This window comes from Bison bison, unplaced genomic scaffold (genome assembly GCF_000754665.1).
Source record: "Bison bison bison isolate TAMUID 2011002044 unplaced genomic scaffold, Bison_UMD1.0 scf7180017864268, whole genome shotgun sequence".
Lineage (NCBI taxonomy): Eukaryota > Metazoa > Chordata > Mammalia > Artiodactyla > Bovidae > Bison > Bison bison.
Genome location: NW_011494840.1, coordinates 3,417,733 through 3,441,489, shown reverse-complemented (window position 1 = coordinate 3,441,489; position 23,757 = coordinate 3,417,733).

The following is a 23,757-nucleotide window of genomic DNA, read 5'->3' as shown; positions in this document are numbered from 1 at the left end:
TTTAAGAATTTGAACCTTTGGATTATTTCTGGAAGATCTGCAAACATTGCATTTATTTAGTAGAGAAAATGGTAATTTTCGGCTTTGCCCTTAAAAGCAGCTTTTCTTTTTAAGACAACATTTTAAGTATCCGGGGCAGCATAAACATTCATAGAAGAAGGGCCTCTGTTACCTGATTGAGTGGGTAGGGATCCTAATTGACTTATAGTTTTATAAATGAACAAACTACTTTGGATAAGGAATTTATTCCATCCTAATTTCTTGAATGGTAAATCATAAAAAAAAGATGCAAGTTAATTCAGATTAAGTGTGTTAACAGGAGATAGCTTTTACATTTTGCTGTTGAGTTCAACTGCACCTTTTAATACTGTAAGTGTATTATATGTATGACCCTTATAAAGGTATTTGCTGTAAGTCTACAATATTAAAGACCTTTGCTTATGGATCTTGCTATACATGTATATGAAGCTTATGCCATTAAACTCCAGTATGGTACTCATTTCAGTATACAGGAACTATACATTGTGTGCAATGGCTTTATCTTAAGAACTCCTTATGAATGCGCTTTGTGGCCTTTTAGGGGCTTGGGGGGCTGTGACTAGGAGAGAATTCCCATGTTAGATTATTTTTTTAAAACACTGGTTAATGTAATAGGCAGAAACAGTATTCATAACATTCTTTTCTGGGATTTAGCTGTATTGTTTGGGGGATCTTTAATACAAATATTTCAAGTATTCTTATGTGTACTGCAGTGCCCCAACATAAAATTCATAGCATGTCATTGCAAACTTGCTCTGCTGTCACCATTGAAACACAGTGCCCTGTTGAATTCCTCCACCTTCTTAACTTCTTTGTAATCAACAGTAACTGGATGTTTTTGAGGTGCTTGGAATTACTATTCCAATCTATTTGGTGACCAAAGGCAAATTCAGTTTCATTACTTTTGGCATTATTCATATCTTTTATGGTGAATTTCAGCTTTGACATTTATTGTGAGAAACATGCCAAAAAGAAAACAGTAGTGGAGTTTATAACTTAAATCTGTAGGGAAAGTGTCAACCTATAGTGTTTTGATTTTCAGGTGCCACTTATACTGCCTAATACAGTGCCACTTGCCTTGTGAAGATCTGTAAACATTAGTTGTTTTGAATGTGCAAGAGACTCTAACTTTAGTGATCTGAATACCCCACAAATGGCTAAGAATGATATGAAAACCAGCAACTAAGGAACATCTTTGTAGCAAATTCATAACAAGTGTCCTTCAAGGATGAACTCATATTCTGTTCCTGTTTGTATTTGTATTGACCTTTTAGTGCATTATATTCAGCTTTTAAAAGTGAGTATAATTCTGTGCTGGAAGAAAAAGGATCTTAGTCTCAGACTTTGTTTCTTTGTGCGACAACTGGAAAGGAGGGATGATGTTTAATTGTTTTGTCCCCCCAAAAGTACAGTCTGTTGCAGTTTACTTTATGTATGACAGAGATAATTTAAAAAAAAATACTATAAAAAATAAAATGAACAGACATCTGAAGAGGTGAATATAGGGAATGAATGAGAACTTTCAAACCAAAGTGTAATAGCTTTTGCTGGATTATCAAAGAGACATGTGGTCTTATGATATCCTGATGGAAGATTATGCATAAAGTTGACTAACTCCAGATGCTTTTTGTTGAGTGCTGCTTTCAGTTGGTCTAACTGGGAGTAGTACTTGGAATTAATTGTTTGGTTCTCCAGAAGGAGTTCATAGAGGATTCCCTTCCAATCCCACTGTATACACAATATCACCTTTGGATGAAGACCAGCCTTTGGTGAGGCTGGTGGTGGTTCATTTCCCTTTCTCCATGATCTCTTCCATTCCACATAATTGTACAGTATCCACCTTTTATTGCCTGCTATTTGTTTTTAAAAATGGAACATTTTGGTTACATTTAAGTAGAGAATTGCATGCAGAAATATGGTCAAAAAGATTTTTTTGTTTGTTTTTGTTTAATTTATGTGGAACCCAAACATCAAAGCAGTTAGCATAGCTAAGCTGGTGCAAATTATTTTCAGCACTTGATTTGGATAATTTTAGTATGTCTGCTATCTACTCCATGGTGTAACACTGGATTACTTACAAATAATGTCTCAGTTGAATCACTATCAAATTCAACTGGTGTACCCAACTGTGGGGCATCTTCCTCTGAAAAATCTGTGGCGTGAAACTTCCCAAACCACTTTTAACATGTTCAATCAGTCACAGCACCTTCCTCATACATGCACAAATCTTTCTTGCATCTCATTTGAGTTTTTACCCTTAAATAATAAAGACAATATGCTTGAAATTTTGCTGTTTTTCTTCCATCTTCAATATTAAAATAGCTACACAAAAATTCACCAACTTTGATAATTTTTTAAATGCATGCTGATATGATTGCTGTCATAATACAATATAATAAAAGTGTTTGGAATTATTTTCAGGAAAACTAAGCACTATTAGAGCCATCTTACAGAAAAACTTAAATGAACCTTTTGGCTGACCCAATAATATATTCAATATTTCCTCCTCATGGATGATTTCTTTGTGATTGCAGGTAGGATGATCATTTCTGAATATATATCAAGACTTAAATTCAAGAGGACTAGTTTGGCATGTGTGTGTCACCATTCTTAGTACCCTGGTGAGCTGATAGCTGCCACATCAGAATGAGGAGTCAGTCCCTTGGAGATGAAGTCTATCTGAATCATTCAAACGGCTATTGTTGATGTGACTCAGTCTACTAAATGGAATTTGTGTTTGCTTATTTCTCTGGAAATGGGAAAGTGGGAGGTTGAATAGAAACTATTACCCATACTTAACTTGCGTTTGACCTAAAATTACATTTCCAAGGAAATTAGATCTTGGGTCTAAAACCATAAAAAATCAGCAGTGTAAAGCATAAACTATGCCTAATTTTAATCTGTAAATTACTCTGCTAGACCAGATGTATATATGCCATGAACAGCCATATAATTTTTCAGAAAGGTACTCTTTGAATAAATTCTTACAGTCAAAATTTAATGAATGACATTTCAACACACTTTGCAAGTCTTTCACCTATATCAAGTGAAAAAGATAGTATTAAATCCTGATTTGCATGGTACTAGATCCCAAAGTAAACATGATCACGGTAAAAATTGAAATTGTAAACATAAAAAAGTTTACCTTTGACAATGCTATTGCTAGCTATTGTTGAAACATGAGAGTTATCTTTATCATTATCAATCTATCATCCTTCATTCCTAGTGAACACTAATCAGTAGGTTTTTTACTCATAGTTTTAGCACTGTTGCTAATCTTCTGTGAATTAATAATAAAACCTTTAAATGTAATAATCCCAGTTCAGTATAATATACTGAAAATAAAGCTGCCTTTTTTAGGTTCAGTTATAAGTCACTGTCCTACTAATAGAATTTCCTAAAGAGAAAGTCTCTTACACCTAATGAACAGTCTGCAAATGAAAAGGTGCCTCCCATATTTTACTCTGGCATGATACTGAAATCCTTCCCCACTGTAATTAGAACTATATCAAGCTCTTGTTATTCTCCTGATTTTTCTTTCTCCAATGTGTGTTATGTTCATCCTAATCATATAGGCTGTTCAATCAGGGAGAGTTAGTGCTGATGTCTAGTTCACTCCATCTCAAAGAAATGGTCTGTAGTTTCTTCCTCATTTGCCAATATAACTTAAATTACTGTAGAAAACAAAAGTGACACATGTAGCAGAGCAAAGAGGTGTTTACATAACAGTTTTCAGGAGTATAACAATACTGATTCAAGTGCTAGATTGTTTATTTACTCATTATGAAGCAACCAGGCTCAGGTCAATGGAAAGAAAAGATAGAATTTTTGTGTAAATTCTTTTTTATGGGAGCTGATTTCCATTCAATAATGAGCTATGGAAGGAAAAACTAAAATAACCCAGCTGCAAATTAGACAGTTCAATACCTTGTACAATGTCTTGGACAAGATCAAATGCTAATGTGATGTAAACATTGCTCTTGTATTTTCCCATTGGGAATGCAGAACTGTGCCCATTGCATGCGATTTTAAAGAAAAACTTTGATTTTAGGTCATTTATAAACAGGTGCTGATATCAGAGGATCTTTTTTAGTATGTTATTTATCTGCTTATCAATTATTTTCCTGAATATTTTTCTCTTTCCCTTGCCATGTAATCTAAATGTCACTATACTAGACCAAATAGACTGAGTATGGAATTAAAAATGCACAAATTGTCAAACAATTAAGCAATCCTAACACTCCCATTAACTAGGTATTGCTATTAAAAAGAACTTTCCTAATAATTTCCCTGTTGTTAGGAAATGAACTTTCACTTTCATAAGGCACATACACTCTATCTGAATTTGTATCTACATACTGGGTACCTTGTGGTTGTCTACTAAATATTTACTGATGACAGCAAAGTCAGTCTACACATCCTTGGAGGGGGAAGCAAGCAAGAGCACAGGATATAGCTGTACTATCATGTCACTGGGTCACCAGTCTCCTTTACAATATATTAGCTACATTTCATAGTCCTGCTTCCCACTTCTTTTTGGATGTGACAAAATACTTTTATTATCTAAGAGCAACTTCCAGTCTTTGCATCTGTTTCTGTCTTTAGTTCTTACTGATAGTGTTTGAACACAAACTTGAAAGGAATTCAAGCATCTTAGAATAAAGCTGTGCACTACTTTGTGACAAACTAACTTCAGATAAAATTATGTAAAGACACATCCATAAAAGGAGCATTTGAGTTGACTTAAATGTGCACATTAGTTCATTAATATCGATACCACTCAAACTGTTCTTGTCATGATGGTATGGTAGTCATAAGAAAGCTAAATAAGCCTAAGGAATTGTATAATAGAAGGTCCATCTGAAGAGGAAAGAATGTGTATTCATCTTGAATTATTGAAATGCTTTTTCCTTTACATTAGTATATGTAAGTGATAACAAACTTGTGCAGTGTATCACTATTTCTCATCTTCTTAATCATTAGCCAAATAATCCACAGCTGTTTCTACTCTGCATGTCATATCCTTTACTGGGATTCCTTGGGATGTAAAGTATCTTGAGATCCAGTCTCTACCTCCTGAGATGTGGAGATAAGGTATTTAGATGTGGAAAAGTAATATCATTATCATAACAGAAATGAGAGAAATAGAGAAGAGGCTTTATCATCTGAATAAATACTTGGGAAAATTAGAAGCAGAGGGTAACAAACCAAAAATTGAAGACATGTTTCTTACAATGCTTTTAGGTTGGTTTAAAGAAACATAGGTAGAAAAACCATGGTGAAAGTGTGAGGTGGGCAAATTTGATAGTTTCTTCTGTGTCACTCATTTTCCTTTGGTGTCATTAAATTTCAAGGCAACCCAAGTGTATCCAAGATGCCTTGGCAAAATTTCTGAGGCAGAGTAACTGATAATGAAGTTCAAGAGTATTTCAAGACTGGAAACAGACTTATAGAAATGCTACTGGTATAGCTGCTCTTTATTTAGCAGTCTGCAGTGTGTCTTGCACCTACCCTGGGTCTCCTTGGGCTACCAGTTAATCACCAATTTTGTATAATGCCTTTGGTCTTTTTCCCCAAAAGTAACATGTGAATGTGGCATTTTTGAGACAGAGATGGAAAATGTGGAGTCTGTATTCACAGCCTGCCCCTAGCACTCAAGGTTATGCATGCATTTCAGCACAGCTTTTGTTTTCAGTGGAATCTCTGTTATTGCCCTGTGAGCTACTCATAATGATCAAGTGTAAAAACATCTTGACTGGCACCTGCCTGGAGCTTCACTTAATGGATGCTTTCAGTCCTCAGATGCCAGGACTAAATTAAAATGTGTATCTGTGGGAAAACTTTCTGAGCATGTTTTCCATCCCGAATTGGTTGATTAAAAAAAAAATAGTTTGGAGTAAGAATGTACAATGACAAGAATAGAGAATTGTAAAAGTGAAGAAGGAGAAAAAAACTCAGGTTAATGTTTACAGAAGTTAGGGGCTATCCCAGGCTTGGTTGGCACTGTGAATGAGATATGCTTTTATTAAAACTGTTAAGAAGAACACACATTCATCAAAAAGTCCTTTACACAAGCAAAGCAAGCAAACCTAAACAACAATAAATCCTAACTGAATAGGAATAAGAGTTAGTAGATTAACCTTTAAAAAAAATTGCTTTACATTCATTATAGCTTTGCTAATATAAATTCTTCATGTTTAACTGTAAGTCAGTTAATAGCTTCTGATTTAGAAAGAAAGTCATCTATTTTCAGTTTTCTTTGAACTATAAAAGTACTCAGATTTTGTTGTAGAAACATTGGAAAAAACATAACCAAAATGTGAATAATTCTATCATCCTAAACTAGTTAATTCGAAAGATTGTTATATTACTTTCAAACAGACAGACACACACACAATGACTATGTTATGTGTCTGGGTGTGTGTATAAAATTATGAACATATAATAATTGATCTCTATTTTAGAATTTTTAAAATTCTGGTTTGAATTGGGCATCAAAGCTGGTAATATATTCAAAATATTTCCTCTATGAAACTTGCATGTCAGAGACTTAAGTATACATGTATGTGGCATAATGTGCATATATACATGTATGTATATATGACTTTTGTTTGTAGTATTTTTAACATTCATACATTTAACTATTTTGTGCTAGTCTGTCAACACCTTTCTTTGTATTGTCTTCATTTGCATTTTAATTGTGAATTTGGTTATTATTTATGCCATATCACTGCTTTATCTGAGGCATATATAACTTCTTAAAATACGTGTTTCATATAGCGCAATGCATAGTTAATGGTTTCTTACATCACTCTCATTATTGCGTTAATCTTAACTGCATTACTGGAGATGCTCTTAATTACTGATTTAAGTTTTTAGAATCATATCCAGTTCTTTCTACCACCCATTAAAAGCTCAGATTGTCTCTCTTTACTCTTAAATTCCTTCAAATGTCATATGCGTGTGTGCTAAGTCACTTCAGGTGTGTCTGACTCTTTGCGAACTAAAGACCATAATCCACCAGGCTCCTCTGTCCATGGGATTCTCCAGGCAAGAATACTGGAGTAGGTTTCCATGCCCTTCTCCAGGGTATCTTTTCAACTCAGGGATCGAACCCATGTCTCTTTCATTGGCCGGAAGGTTCTTTACCACTAGAACCACCTGAGAAGCCCTCTATGTCATTCACTTCTTTTTAATTCCAGGCCATTTTATTCTTGTGGCTCTAAAGCATTAGTTTTTTACTTTTGTTTTTCTTTTTAAATATGCTTCCAATGTAAAGTTAAAAATAAAATAAAATAAATAAGATAAATTTAAAGAAATAAAAAAGAAAAAAAGAAATTTTCTGTCATTAACTTTTTCAGGCTTGAAGAGACTGTTTTCAAAAGTATGCCTTCTTCAGAAAAACTTAGATATGTCCTCAGCTTCTTGTTTCACAGTAATAGTATAGATATCAAGATAATTAAAATAATGCTTTCCTTGTAGTCACATCAATCAATATATAATTAAACATAATTTCAATGTATAAGGTCCATGTATTATTTATACCTCATTGTTCACCTGGAAGATATTTTATATATAAATTCAATTCTCTTAGAGAGAAAAAGCTTGAGAAAATTTTCCTGAATCCAACTTTAAACCATGTGCAAATGTGCAAATAATCATGCCTTTAAGATTTGATGTAACTAGAAGAGACAATTGCTCAGCTTCTCAGTCATGTCTGATTCTTTGCAACCCCATGGACTGCAGCATGCCAGGCTTACCTGTCTTTCATCGCCTCTCGAAGCTTCCTCATACTCATGTCCATTGAAGTGGTGATGCCATCCAACCACCTCATCCTCTGCTGTGCCCTTCTCCTTGTGCCTTCAATCCTTCCCAGCATTAGGGTCTTTTCTAATGAGTTGGCTCTTCACAGCAGGTGGCAAAGTATTGGAGCATCAACTTCAGTATCAGTCCTTCCAGTGAATATTCAAGGCTGATTTTCTTTAAGAATGACTGGTTTGAAATCCTTGCTGTCCAAGGGACTCTCGAGTCTCTTCCAACACCACAGTACAAAAGCATCAATTCTTCAGCGCTCAGCCTTCTTGATGGTCCTACTCTCATGTCCATACATGACTACTGGAAAAACCATAGCTTTGACTATGTGGACTTTAGTCAGCAAAGTAATGTTTCCACTGCTCTGTCTAGGTTTGTCATAACTTTTCTTCCAAGGAGTGCCTTTTAATTTCATGGCTGCAGTCACCATCAGCAGTGATTTTGGAGCTCAAGGAAATAAATTTCGTCAGTGTTTCCACTGTTTCCCCATCTATTTGCCATGAAGTGATGGGACCAGAAGCCATGATTTTAGTTTTTTTGAATCTTGAGTTTTAACCCAACTGTTTCAACTCTTCTTCTTCACCTTCATCAATAAGTTCTTTAGTTCCTCTTCACCTTCTGTCATAAGGGTGGTGTAATCTGCGTGTAATCTGCATAACTGTGGTTATAGGTATTTCTCCTGACAATCTTGATTCCAGCTTGTGCTTCATCCAGCCTGGCATTTCTCATGATGTACTCAGGATATAACCTAAATAAACAGCATGATAATATACAGACTTGACATATTCCATTCCCAGTTTTGAACCAGTCCATTGTTGCATGTATGGTTCTAACTATTGCTTTTTGACTTACATACAGGTTTCTCAGATGGAAGGTAAGGTGGTCTGGTATTCCCATCTCTTTAATATTTTTCCACAGTTTGTTATGATTCACACAGTCAAAGGCTTTACCATAGTCAATGAAGCAGAACTAAATGTTTTTTCTGGAACACTCTTGCTTTTTCTATGATCCAGCATATGTTGGCAATTTCATCTCTGGTTTCTCTGCTTTTTCAAAATCCAGCTTATACAACTAGAAGTTCTCTGTTCAGATACTGCTGAAGCCTAGCTTGGAGGGTTTTGAGCACTACTCTTCTAGCATGTGAAATGAGTGCAATTGTGCAGTAGTTTGAGTAATCTTTGACATTGCCTTTCTTTCAGATTGGAATGAAAACTGACCTTTTCCAGTCTTGTGGCCACTGTTGAGTTTTCCAAATTTGATGGCATATTGAGTGTAGCACTTTCACAGCATCATCTTTTATGATTTGAAAAAGCTCAGTTGGAATTCCATCACCTCCACTAGCTTTGTTCATAGTGATGCTTCCTAAGGCCCACTTGACTTTGCACTCCAAGATGTCTGGCTCTAGGTGAGTGATCACACCATTGTGGTTATATGGGTCATTAAGATATTTTTTGCATAGTAATTTTGTGTGTTCCTGCCTCCTCTTCTTAATATCTTCTGTTTTTGTTAGGTCCATACCGTTTCTATCCTTACTGTGCCCATCTTTGCATGAAATGTTCCCTTTGTATCTCTAATTTTCTTGAAGAGATCTCTAGTCTTTCTCACTCTCTTGTTTTCCTCTATTTCTTTGCATTGATCACTGAGAAAGGCTGTCTTATCTCTCCTTGCTATATTTGGAACTCTGCATTCAGATGGGTATCTCTTTCCCTTTCTCATTTGTCTTTAGTTTCTCTTCTTTTCTTGAAAAGGAAAATTTAACATTTTATATAACCTCCTGCACCTTCTGCTTCTGTAACCCAGCTTGCTCCTTGCAAAGTCTGGATCACATAGGTCTCAGAAAGTGGAGACTCACAATACTAGGAACTGGAGCTTATCTCACTCACCCTTGTCCTCTTCTTTGCAATAGCCCTAGCCCCTGCAAACCCACAAACCCTGTCCATGTATAAAAAAAACTCTGCAACCCTTTTGTTTGGGACTCAGAGCTCAGAATGTTAACTCCTCTGGGCTCGCAGGAGTAATAAACCTGAGTTCTCCAACTTTCCAAGTGTGTTGATTGGTTTCTCAAGTACTGGTTTCTGCAACATTTCTGTAGGCCCCAGTGAGATTCCAACCATGCAGGCCCCTTGAGCCACTGGACTAGCGGCTCCACAGGGCTGGAGCAAAGGTACCCCGAGAAAAACCCAAGACGAACGAGAAAGCATGCCACCTGATGGTATTGTGCGTTCTCTTTCAGACTAGTGTTCTGACTCTCCAGACAGCCGAGCACTGACTGCACTCATTGGAAGGATGGAGCAACTCACCAGTAACAGCCACAGGATAAGGTAAAGCTCCGGGGCCGGTCTCTAGGCAGGAACCTACCCCAACAGGTAGAAAAGGAGACAGATCACCTCCTTGGGCTCCCCGGAAGGGAGTATTAGATAGGGAGAAATGGAAACTCAGGAGAAGGGAGGCATGGTGAATGATAACCTCCTTGGGGCTCCCAGGAAGGGAGCAAGAGTTAAGGAAACCTCTGAATGATTGTGAGTGCATGATTGCTGATTGAACAGAGTGAGATATTTCCACCACCACCCCTTGGGAAACTGCAAAGCCAATTCTTTTTGCATATGCAATTAAAAACAACTAGCCTGTTAAAAGGTTCTGCCTAGGAAAAAGCTTAAAGTTTACTCTTTCCATGTCCTTGAAATACACAGCTCACTTTGCCTGAGACCTCAGCCTTGAGCAAATTAGAACTTCAAGCAAAATAAAAAAAGGGGGGGGAGGGGTCAAAGAGATATTTTAAATCTCAAACAGAAAACTATAAGATATCTGTCTATCTGGATTTATGTATGTCTCAGTGTATGTCTTTTTTTTTGTTTCTTTTTTCTGATAATATTGTTGAAGTTGTAAATACATTCTAATGTAATTGGCCTAAAGAAAGGTCAGTTCAGTTCTGTCGCTCAGTCATGTCCGACTCTTTGCGACCCCATGAATCGCAGCATACCAGGCTTCTCTGTCCATCACTAACTTGTGGAGTTCACTCAGACTCATATCCATCTAGTCAGTGATACCATCCAGCCATCTCATCCTCTGTCGTCCCCTTCTCCTCCTGCCCCAATCCCTCTCAGCATCAGTCTTTTCCAATGAGTCAACTCTCTCATGAGGTGGCCAAAGTATTGGAGTTTCAGCTTCAACATCAGTCCTTCCAAAGAATGCCAAGGACTGATCTCCTTTAGAATGGACTGGTTGGATCTCCTTGCAGTCCAAAGGACTCTCAAGATTCTTCACCAAAACCACAGTTCAAAAGCATCAATTCTTCAGCGCTCAGCTTTCTTCACAGTCCAACTCTCACATCCATACATGACCACAGGAAAAACCATAGCCTTGACTAGATGGACCTTTGTTGGCAAAGTAATGTCTCTGCTTTTCAATATGCCATCTAGATTGCTCATAACTTTCCTTCCAAGGAGTAAGCGTCTTTTAATTTCATGGCTGCAATCACCATCTGCAGTGATTTTGGATCCCCAAAAGATTAAGTCTGACACTGTTTCCACTGTTTCCCCATCTATTTCCAATGAAGGGATGGGGCCAGATGCTATGATCTTCGTTTTCTGAATGTTGAGCTTTAAGCCAACTTTTTCACTCTCCAATTTCACTTTCATCAAGAGCCTTTTTAATTCCTCTTCACTTTCTGCCATAAGGGTGGTGTCATCTGCATATCTGAGGTTATTGATATTTCTCCCAGCAATCTTGATTCCAGCTTGTGCTTCTTCCAGCCCAGCATTTCTCATGATGTACTCTGCATATAAGTTTAATAAGCAGGGTGACAATATACAGCCTTGACGAACTCCTTTTCCTATCTGGAACCAGTCTGTTGTTCCATGTCCAGTTCTAACTATTGCTTCCTGACCTGCATATAGGTTTCTCAAGAGGCAGATCAGGTGCTCTGGTATTCCCATCTCTTTCAGAATTTCCCACAGTTTATTGTGATCTACACAGTCAAAGGTTTTGGCATAGTCAATAAAGCAGAAATAGATGTTTTCTGGAACTCTCTTGCTTTTTCCATGATCCAGCAGATGTTGGCAATTTGGTCTCTGATTCCTCTGCCTTTTCTAAAACCAGCTTGAACATCTGGAAGATCACCATTCATGTACTGCTGAAGCCTGGCTTGGAGAACTTTGACCATTACTTTACTGGCATGTGAGATGAGTGCTTACAAATGAAACAGTTCTAAATATAATAAAATTAACCTAAATAAATTTCAGGTTCATGTAAACTGGGAAACATTCAGTATTAAATAATTAGTATTGATGTTTGTTTGCTAATCTAATAAGGAAGTAAAATGTATGATTTTAATAAAGAAGATATAAAAAATAAAATTATATTTTATAAAGGGAAAATAAAGTAGGTCTGACTTACAGGTGGCTGTTACAGAAAGTGATTAAAACATTTGTGGAAAGTGAACCCTAAATAGTTTCGTACATAGTTACGACTGATTAAGTTTAAAATAGATTTAATTAAATTTACCTAAATGAGTTTAAAGTAAGCTGGTGCAAAACAAATTTGGCCTTTCCTTCTGTTAAGAGGACATACTTTCTTCAGGTATTTAAGGTCCATCTAGTCAAGGCTATGGTTTTACCTGTGGTCATGTATGGAGGTGAGAGTTGGACTGTGAAGAAAGCTGAGCATTGAAGAACTGATGCTTTTGAACTGTGGTGTTGGAGAAGACTCTTGAGAGTCCCTTAGACTGCAAGGAGATCCAACCAGTCCATTTTAAAGGAGATTAGTTTGGGTGTTCTTTGGAGGGAATGATGCTAAAGCTGAAATTCCAGCACTTTGGCCACCTCATGCAAAGAGCTGACTCATTGGAAAAGACTCTGATGCTGGGAGGGATTGGAGACAGGAGGAGAAGGGGACGACAGAGGATGAGATGGCTGGATGGCATCACTGACTCAATGGACATGAGTTTGAATAAACTCTGGGAGTTGGTGATGGATAGGGAGGCCTGACGTGCTGTGATTCATGGGGTGGCAAAGAGTCAGACATGACTGAGTGACTGAACTCAACTGAATTGAGCTGAACTGAATAATAGATTTAAGTTTCTCTACCTCTTAATTGATCTGTTCTATATTTACCTTTATAATCTTTTGTTAACTTTGGCTAATGAATAACTTTTATTTTACAGTGACTAATATGCTCCTTGGAGAAGGCAATGGCACCCCACTCCAGTACTCTTGCCTGGAAAATCCCATGGATGGAGGAGCCTGGTAGGCTGCAGTCCATGGGGTCGCTCGGAGTCCGACACGACTGAACGACTTCACTTTCACTTTTCACTTTTATGCATTGGAGAAGGAAATGGCAACCCACTCCAGTGTTCTTGCCTGGAGAATCCCAGGGACAGGGGAGTCTGGTGGGGTGCTGTCTCTGGGGTCGCACAGAGTCAGACACGACTGAAGCAACTTAGCAGTAACATATGCTCCTACCTGACTGACTGTTATAAACCCTTTTGACATTTATTGACATAGCTTCCTGAATAACTTGACTTCTAGCTAATTTTGGGATGCTTCAGAGGGTCCCTGAGACAGCCCAAAGAGCTATTAAGCTTCCTGGGTTCATTGGACATGTTAAATTACATGAGAAATACTGTTTAAGGGATGATAAATCTTTTCAGATTTTACTATATGGTTGATGTTACTAATATAGATATTTTAAAATTAAATAAAATTCATATAGATCTGATATGCCCTGATAAAATATGGTCAACTATAATTCTGCTGCTAAGTCGCTTCATTCATGTCTGACTCTGTGCGACCCCATAGACGGCAGCCCACCGGGCCTCCCGTCCCTGGGATTCTCCAGGAAAGAACACTGGAGTGGGTTGCCATTTCCTTCTCCAATGCATGAAAGTGAAAAGTCAAAGTGAAGTTGCTCAGTTGTGTCTGACTCTAGCGACCCCATGGACTGCAGCCTACCAGGCTCCTCCGTCCATGGGATTTTCCAGGCAAGAGTACTGGAGTGGGGTGCCATTGCCTTCTCCGACTATAATTCTAGTTATGATATTAAAGTGTTATGACCAGGTTTCTTTGTCAATTGCAATAGAATCAGATTCTCAATATGCCTTCTATGGTTTTACTCTTATGCCTTTAGAAAAATACTGCTAGTTCTTCAAGATTTATAGAAAAGACTTTCTAAGATTAAGCAGATAAACAAATTTTGTTATTAACAGTATGCTGGTACCAGACTGGAATTTGGTCTTCTCTCTATTTAGAGAACAAAGTTTTATTAAAATTCAGCTTTTGATAGCAGATTATGAGTTTCTTTGCCTTTAAGTGATTTGTATTTATTTTTAAAATCTTTTTGTTAATTTGACAAAGTAAATAAACATAATTTAAGATTACAGTATATGTAAACAAAGTTCATTCTGCTTCAAAAACAACAAAAAATAACAATTCACAGGTGAACTTTAGATACCCTGATGTCCTTAAAACATGGTAACAGTCTGCTCCTAAATCAGGAAATTAAAAATGGATAAGCAACAGCTGAAAATCAAAGTCCCAGGGCTATGGAAAATCCAAGATGGCTACTTGGCTTTTCCCAGCTCCCTGACATACCTCATTTTATTTGATGGGTTAAAGCCTTACCTGGCTACAGTGTTAATGCCCTCACAACGAGTTCTCCAAAAAAGAAAAAAATTATATTTCACTGAATATTAAGTTCTAATTTGATTAGTTAAAATCTGTGCTTACTAAGACTCATTTCTGAGATAGTTCCTTATTATGTTATATTGCTAAAAGTTTTAATTAAGTTATTTAAAAGGACACTCTAAGATTTTCTAAAGCTTATCTCAGTAACCAGTCTTTCGATAAAGGTCAGATGCTTCATGATGCACAACCAGGAGATTAACAGTTGGCTATAATCATTTAACTGAGTCAGATGACCTGGGGTATACCAGGCTATACCCAATGAAAGTCCTTGACTTGAGTTCTTGCTTGTGACCTTACTAATAACTGCTAGCTATATTATTTTTTATATAGCTTGCTTCAGAAGATTATTTCTTACGTTACCAAATGTGTGACTGAGCCTGTGATAAAACGCTGATATGCAGTTCCATATGAGATCAATAACTGTAATAATGTAACTCTAGATATGAAAAGAAACAAGAGGAAATATTTTCCTGGACCAAGAGGCTAGTAAGGCGGGTATAGTCCAGAGACTTCTGCTATTTACAAGGCCTGGTCAAGTGACAACACACTGAGTGGCCTGTCAATGCAATCTTTGTTGGACCTGGGAATGAGCCTTCCCAGCACCGCAGGACACAATGACCATGAAATGCCCCCAAAACATGGTAAAATATGACTATGAAGGGGCCCTGCTGACTGGAAGTTGCCCCTTGCCAGCTGCCTCTACAAAGAGTAAATCATTACCATTACAAGATGCTGACCTTCAATACCCCCTTGAAAGGAATTCAAGGTGGAAACAAAAAATAAGGCACTCTGTGCTCTGGGAAAAACCCAGAAAACATGCCTTCAGATAGTCAGATGTTTTCAGGTAAAGATTTTTATGAGTCCAAATTCTTACATCTTCTCATACCTAGAGAAACACTAATGTCACGAACCAAGTTCTGGACCTGGTTCTCCTCGCTAGCCCCTCAGCAGCTTTCCTACTTCTATTAATCTTTGGGCCATATATCTTTAATTTTCTTGTTAAGTTTGTTTCTCCAAGTAGTAGTACAACAAGAATATCCTCCGGCCAACACCCAGACAATGCTAGAACAAGCTACTTATCATTCTGTGCACTCTCCTCTTTCTCCGTAAATGCACCCCGAGGTCCTCAGGCTATTCTTCCTTTGAGATCTTATATAGGAGATGACCCCTAGTAATAGAAAAGCTCAAGGGAGACCACCAACAACTAGCTGACCTGGAGATGTCCATTTCCAGGACCTGGAAAAGTGTTCTGCCATATCGCCTGAGAAACCTTAAAAAGGACACCCTTTCCTTTGGGCAATTGGGTTCATTCCTATCTGCCAGGAGATGAGATATGGGTTAAAGAAGGAACCTCTTCAGCCAGTTTGAACAGGCCCTCACACGGTCATCCTGGAAACCCCTACTGCTGTTAAAGTTATGATGTCATCCCTTGGATCCACCACATCAGAATCAAGAAGGCAGAGGCTTCCTGTGATGAGGACACCTGGAAAGGAGGGACCCCAAAAACCTCCTCAAGGTCCAGTTCCAAAGACAAGGGTCCTCACCCACGTAGGATGCTGAGCCCTACTCTACTTACTCTGGAAGCTGACTAGTCAACGCTTGCCAGAGGCTTGAGGATCTTTTAGCCTTGCTCCAGCTACACTCCTGCAGCTGATTGGTCAATGCACCATGGAAGCTTGAGGATCCAGCTATTGAAGTATTAATGGATTTTCATTGTCAACCCTGGCCTCTATCCCTAATCAGTATTATTGCTGTGCTTTTCATTATGAGACCAACTAGACTCCCTGGCTGAGGTGGTTTTACAGAATAGGAGAGGCCTAGACCTACTGACAGGAGAAGGCAATGGCAACCCACTGCAGTATTCTTGCCTGGAAAATCCCATGGATGGAGGAACCTGGTAGGCTGCAGTCCATGGGGTCACTAAGAGTCAGACATGACTGAACGACTTCACTTTCATTTTTCACTTTCATGCATTGGAGAAGGAAATGGCAACCTACTCCAGTATTCTTGCCTGGAGAATCCCACGGATGGTGGAGCCTGATGGGCTGCCGTTTATGGGGTGGCACAGAGTCGGATACGACTGAAGCAACTTAGTAGTAGCAGCAGCAGCATAAGGCCTACTGACAGCTGAAAAGAGAGGACTCTTGTCTCTTCTTAAATGAAGAATGTTGCCTTTATGTAAACCAATCAGAAATAGTCAGGGATGGCCCAACAGCTAAGGGAGCAAATCATAAAAAGGAGAGAGGAGCTAGCTAACTCCTGGGATAATTAGAGCAGTATCGGGAACTGGGCATTGTGGCTTCTCCCTTTAACAGGCCCTCTCTTCATCCTCTTTGCAGAGTTCTTGTTTGACCCTTGTATTCTCAATGTAATTAGCAGTTCATAACCTCTCAGATTGAATCCATAAAGTTACAAATAGTAATAACTCAATATAGCCCCCTAAACAATGGGGAGCTCTGAATGTCCAACCAAAACAGGAGATGATGCTTTCTGTAATGAATGATAAAAGCATCAAGAGGAGTGAATGAAGAGGAAAAGTTACAATTTTACATAACCTCCTGCACCTTCTGCCTCTGTAATCCAGCTTCCTCCCTGCACATTCTAGATGATGTAAGGTCTCAGAAAGTGGGGACTCATAATACTAGGAACTGGAGCTTATCTCACTCACTCTTGTCCTGTTCTTTGCAATAGCCCTAGCCCCTGCAAAACACAAACCCACTTAATCATGCCTGCCTATTCATAAAAAAGTCTGTAACTCCTGTGTCTGGGGGCTCAGAGCTTAGAGTATTAACTCCTCTGGGCCCGCAAGAGTAATAAACCTGAGTTCTCCAACTCTAAGACTCTGGTTCTTGGTTTCTCGAGTACTGGATTCTGCAACATTCTCAGCTATTTGTAAGGCCTCATCAGATAACCATTTTGACTTTTTGCATTTTTTTTTCTTGGGGATGGTTTTGATCACTGCCTACTGTACAATGTTGTAAACCTCTGTCCTTAGTTCTTCAGTCATTCTATCAGATCTAATCCTTTGAATCTATTTGTCACTTCCATTGTGTAATTGTAAGGGATTTGATTTAGGTCATAACTGAAGGGCCTAGTGGTTTTCCCTACTTTCTTCAATTGAAGTCTGAATTTTGCAATAAGGAGTTCATAATCTGAGCCACAGTCAGCTCCCTGTTTTGTTTTTACTGATTGTATAAAGCTTCTCCATCTTTGGCTGCAAAAAAAAATGCAATCAATGTGGTTTCACTATTGACCATCTGGTGATGTCCACGTGCAGAGTTGTGTTGGTGTTGTTGGAAGAGGGTGTTTGCTATGACCAGTGCGTTCTGTTGGCAAAACTCTGTTAGCCTTTGCCCTGCTTCATTTTGTAATCCAAGGCCAAACATCCCTTCTACTCCAGGTAGATGTGAGAAGATGTATTTCCCTTGTGATTTCTTATAACTAATCTAAAACTTACCAGAAGTACTTGGGATACTTTGCATTTACTAGAATCATGGTCACATCCTGTTTCTGAGGCACCTGCACCAAGTGAGATACAGGAAAAGAACCTCAACATTAGAAATTGCAACATAAGTGAACTTTGAAAAGCATCACTGAGACTCTTTCTTAGTACAAAAGACTGGAGTTTGCAATCTAATTTACAATAGAAAAAGAACTTCTCTTATCTACAAAAGATCTTTTCTATTATTGACATTGATGAGGAAAACAGCAAAAATAACAATAGGAGTGGCAAGAGAAAGAACATCAGTTCAGTTCAGTTCAGTCACTCAGTCATGCCCGACTCTTTGTGAACCCATGGACTGCAGCACGCCAAGCTTTCCTGTCCATCACCAATACCCAAAGCTTGCTCAGATTCATGTCCATTAAGTCAGTGATGCCATCCAACCATCTCATCTTCCATCATCCCCTTCACCTTCTGCATCAGAGTTTTCTAATGAGTCAGTTCTTTGCATGAGGTGGCCAAGTATTGGAGTTTCAGCTTCAGCATCAGTCCTTTCTATGACCGTTCAGGTATTTCCTTGAGGATTGACTGCTTTGATCTCCTTGCAGTCCAAGGGACTCTCAAGAGTGTTCTCCAGCACTGCAGTTCAAAAACATCAACTCTTCAGTGATCAGCTTTCTTTATAGTCCAACTCTGACATCCATACGTGACTACTGGAAAAACCATCACTTTGACTAGAAGGACCTGTGTCAGCAAAGTAATGTCTCTGCTTTTTTTAATATGGTTTATCATAGCTTTTCTTCCAAGGAGCAAGCATCTTTTATTTCATGGCTAACAGTCACCATTTGCAGTAACTTTGGAGCCCAAGAAAATAAAGTCTGTCACGGTTTCCATTGTTTCCCCATCTATTTGCCATGAAGTGATGAGATTGGATGCTCTGGTCTTCAATTTTTGAATGTTGGGTTTTAAACTAGCTTTTTCACTCATCTCTTTCACTTTCTTTTTTTCACTTTTACTCTTCACTTTCTGCCATGATGGTGGTGTCATCTGCATATCTGAGATTAAGAAATAATATAGCAGAGTATATTTGTGGCTATCCTCCAAATTGAATAATAAATAAAAAAGAAGAAAATATATATGAGTAGATGATGCATAAGGAGTGAAAATTTTCAAATTTGTTATGATTTTATCTAGAGATTTTGGTTTAATCCCCAGATCTCAATTAACCTGTTATTACAATTATAACTTACCTGAAGTATATTAATGTGTATTATTTAAAGGAGTTAGCCTATATAGCAATAGTGCAATGTAACTTATTAAAATGACATTCTTCAAAGGTCATATCAATTTTAATAAATACTTATTTTTCCCCTGATGGAGAAAAGTTCAAAATTTTCTGAAATTTAGATTTCAAATATGGTAACTCCCTGAAAGTAACAGGGTGGCTATGAATACAAAATGGAAGTTGTTAATGATCAAAAAGTATCCCTTGAATCAAGCACTTACTCCAGTGAAATCTACACTTTGAGATTTATTTTTAAATTTGAGTGACCTCATTATACATCATCATTATTGTTGTTGTTCAGTCCCCCAGTTATGTCCAACTCTTTGCAACCCCATGGACTGCACCATGCAAGGCCTCCCTGTCACTCACCATCTCCCAGAGCTTGCCCAAGTTCACGTCCATTGTATCAGTGATGTCATCCAACCATCTCATCCTCTGTCATCCCCTTCTCCTCCTGCCCTCAATCTTTCCCAGCATCAGGGTCTTTTCCAGTGAGTCAGCTGTTCACATCAGGTGGCCAAAGTACTGAAGCTTTAGCTTCAGCATCAGTCCTTCCAATGAATATTCAGGGTTAAATCTTCTTTAAAATTGACTAATTTGATCTCCTTGCTGTTCAAGGGACTCTCAAGAGCCTTCTCCAGCACCACAGTTTGAGGCATCAATTCTTCGTCATTTGCCTTCTTTACAGTTCAGCTATCACAACTCTACATGACCACTGGAAAGACCATAACCTTAACTATACAGACCTCATTATGTCACATATTAACTGAGATATTTTATGACTCCAAACCTTTTTCATTACTTTTACACGATTATTTCAGCTAAAGCTTCATATACATTAAACTTGACAATGTCCCAGCCATTTTGAAATATGAAGACTACCATTTGACATCACAGCAGGTGCTACTACTGTACTGCTGCATGTTTGTTCAATCTACTTCTCTTCACCAGTTATGGAATACAGAGCTGCTTAAATCTTTCAAGTTTATTTAATATTTTCATTCACAAAGCGATGCTTTAAAATTTAAGTACCAAAGCTGAATTCAGTTACGCATACTATCTTTGGCTCAATGGGACACTCTCCCAATTCAAGAAGCTGTGATTCTGACTTAATGTACAGTGTTGGGAATTAGCATATGCCCATGGTGATTACCCTGAAAAGTTATGTACTTTAAGCCAAATTAAGTGCTTCACTGGTAGATCAGTGGTAAAGAATCTACCTGCCAGTGCAGGAGGCATGGGCTTGATCCCTGGATTGGGAAGATCCCCTGGAGAAGGAAATGACAACCCACTCCAGTATTCTTGCCTGAGAAATCCTATGGACAGAGGAGCCTGGTAGGTTACAGTCCATAAGGTCTCAAAAGAGTCAGATGTGACTTAGTGACTAAACAACAACAACAAGCAAAATAAAAATATTGTAATTGCATTCTTAAATTATTTTATTAATGTGTCTGAAACATATATTATGTATGTGTATATATGTTTTTTATTTTATAATGTATTGTTATTATAATTATTGTTATAGAATTATATATCATATTTAAATATAAATATATTTAATTATATATTATAAATATATTTAAATATAATTATATATTTTATTATATTATTAATTAATCATATATTATTATGTTTTTATATATATATATATGGGCTTCCCTGATGGCTCAGATGGTAAAGAATCAACCTGCAATGCCAAGAGACTTGGGTTCAATCCCTGGGTTTGGAAGATCCCCTGGAGAAGGGAACAGCTACTCACTCCAGTATACTGGCCTGGAGAATTAGATGGGCTTCCCTGGTGGCTCAGAGGTTAAAGCATCTGCCTGCAATGTGGGAGACATGGGTTCGATCCCTGGGTCAGGAAGATCCCCTGGAGAAGGAAATGGCAACGCACTCCAGTATTCTTGCCTGGAGAATCCCAAGGATGGAGGAGCCTGGTGGGCTACAGTCCACGGGGTCGCAAAGAGTTGGACACGACTGAGCAACTTCACTTCACTTCACTTCACTTCATAGTACATAGGGTCACAATGAATTGGTCATTACTGAGAAACTTTCATTTTCATATATATATATATGAAAGTGAAAGTTTTATACACACACACACACACACACACACATGTATCAAGGTTATGTTTATTACCCAAGTCAGAAGCAAGTAAAATAATGAGATACAAGTATACACATATTACAAAGGCCCAACTCCAGCATAGAGACAACACCAAATGATGGTGAGGATGTAGAACATTTACTGCTTGTAGAAGACATATTTTGCAGCCACTTTGGAAGACAATTTGAGACTTTCTTACAACACTAAACATAATTTTACCATGCAGTCTACTGATTGCATGCCTTGGCATCTACTCAAAGAAGTTGAAAACCTGTGTCTACATAAAAACTTATATACAGACATTTGTAGAAGTTCTATTCATAATTGACAAAACTTGGAAGCAACCAAATTTTCCTTCAGTGTGTGAATAGATAAGTAAAATATGGCAGTTCCAGACAATAGAATATCATTCAGCACTAAAAAGCAATGAGCTATTAAATCATAGCAAGACATGGAGGAAAAATGCATATTGCTAAATGAAAGAAGCCTACCTGAAAAGGCCACATACTGTTTGATTTGAACTATACAACATATTGGAAAAGGCAGAACTACAGAGTAGTAAAAAACAAAAAAACCCAGCAGTTGCCAGAGTTTAAGGGCTAGAGGAGGGATGAGAGGGTGGAGCACAAAGGCTTGTAGTTAAAATATTTGGTGGGCTCCCCTTGTGTCTCAGTGGTAAAGAATTTGACTGCCTGTGCAGGAGACTTGGGTTAGATCCTTGGGTGGGGAAGATCCTCTGGAGAAGGAAATGGCTGCCCACTCCAGGATTCTTACCTGTGAACTCTCATGCATGGGGAAGTCTGGCGGGCTATGGTCCAAGGAGTCTCAAAAGAGTCTGGCACAACTTAGTGACTAAGCAACAACAAAACAACAAAATGTATTCTGTATAATTCTCTAATGGGAGCTATATATCATTAAACATCTTTCCAAACCCAAAGAATGTACAATACTAGGTGTGCTTGCCTGTGCATGCTTAACTCAGTCGTGTCCTAGTGTTTGCCAACCCATGGACTGTATCTTTCCTCTCAGTTTTTCTGTGAGTTTAAAACTACTCTGGAAAAAATAGTCTTATTAAAAGCAATCAAATTGAGATCAATTCAAAATGATAAGAAAAGCCAGTCATAGGCTTGTCTATGACCATTGCTTGGAAGATAAATTTATCAGTGAAAACTATTCAACATTTAGTCACTAACATTATCAAGGATCACAGTCAGTCTCTTACCGTAAGTACTGAAGAAATTATACATTACATTAGAATGTACAGTTGCAAATTTATTTTGTTATTATCTCCAATTCATTGATCTTTATTTAGGACTCAGAAAAGTAAAGTGACTTACCCAGCATCACACAGACTTAACTAAAATCACAATCTGATAGAATTGTAACTGAAACTTAGCTTCCACCTTGAATTTATGTATGCTTTTTTCTTGTGTGTCTTTTAGTTAAGGAAGAGATTTATGGAATTAAGAGCCAATTAACTGGGTTGTAGCTCTGAATCTGGCACTATGATTAAACAAGTATAGTAGTCAATTTTATTAAAATGACTGGAAAAGTTTACAGACACTTGTTTACTTTTGTAATTCATTCTGCTTAGTATATAGTAACTCATCTATGCTTGCCACCACACAATTCTTCCCTACGTAGAGAAAGAAAAACTTTTACATGAATGAATCCACAGTTATGAAAAATACAATGTATGCAAAGAGACAGCATGGAAGATGAATTCAATTTCTGTTTAGCTATACACTTTTAGAATAAGAGCAGCCATACCAGAGGGAGAGAAACCAAAGAAAGCCTTTTAGAGAAATTATACTAAGCAAAAACACACTGGTAGAATGAAAGCTGTGTAAGAAAAACAGCAGGAACAATGCTAGAACACAACTAGTGCTTAGGATGTACCAATTCCAAACTTCAGACTTACTTAAGTCTTTATTCAGTCCTTTGGTTAAATAGATGCTTAGTTCAGTTCAGTTCAGCCACTCAGTTGTGTCTGACTCTTTGCGACCCCATGAACCTCAGCACGCCAGGCCTCCCTGTCCATCACCAACTCCCAGAGTTTACTCAAACTCATGTCCATCAAGTTGGTGATGCCATCCAACCATCCCATCCTCTGATGTCCCCTTCTCCTCCTGCCCTCAATCTTTCCCAGCATCAGGGTCTTTTCAAATGAGTCAGCTTTTCGCATCAGGTAACCAAAGTATTGGAGCTTCAGTCTCAGTATCAGTCCTTCCAATGAACACAAAGGACTGATCTCCTTCAGAATGGACTAGTTGGATCTCCTTGCAGTCCAAGGGACTCTCAAGAGTTTTCTCCAACACCACAGTTCAAAAGCATCAATTCTTCAGTGCTCAGCTTTCTTTATAGTCCAACTTTCACATCCGTACATGACTAC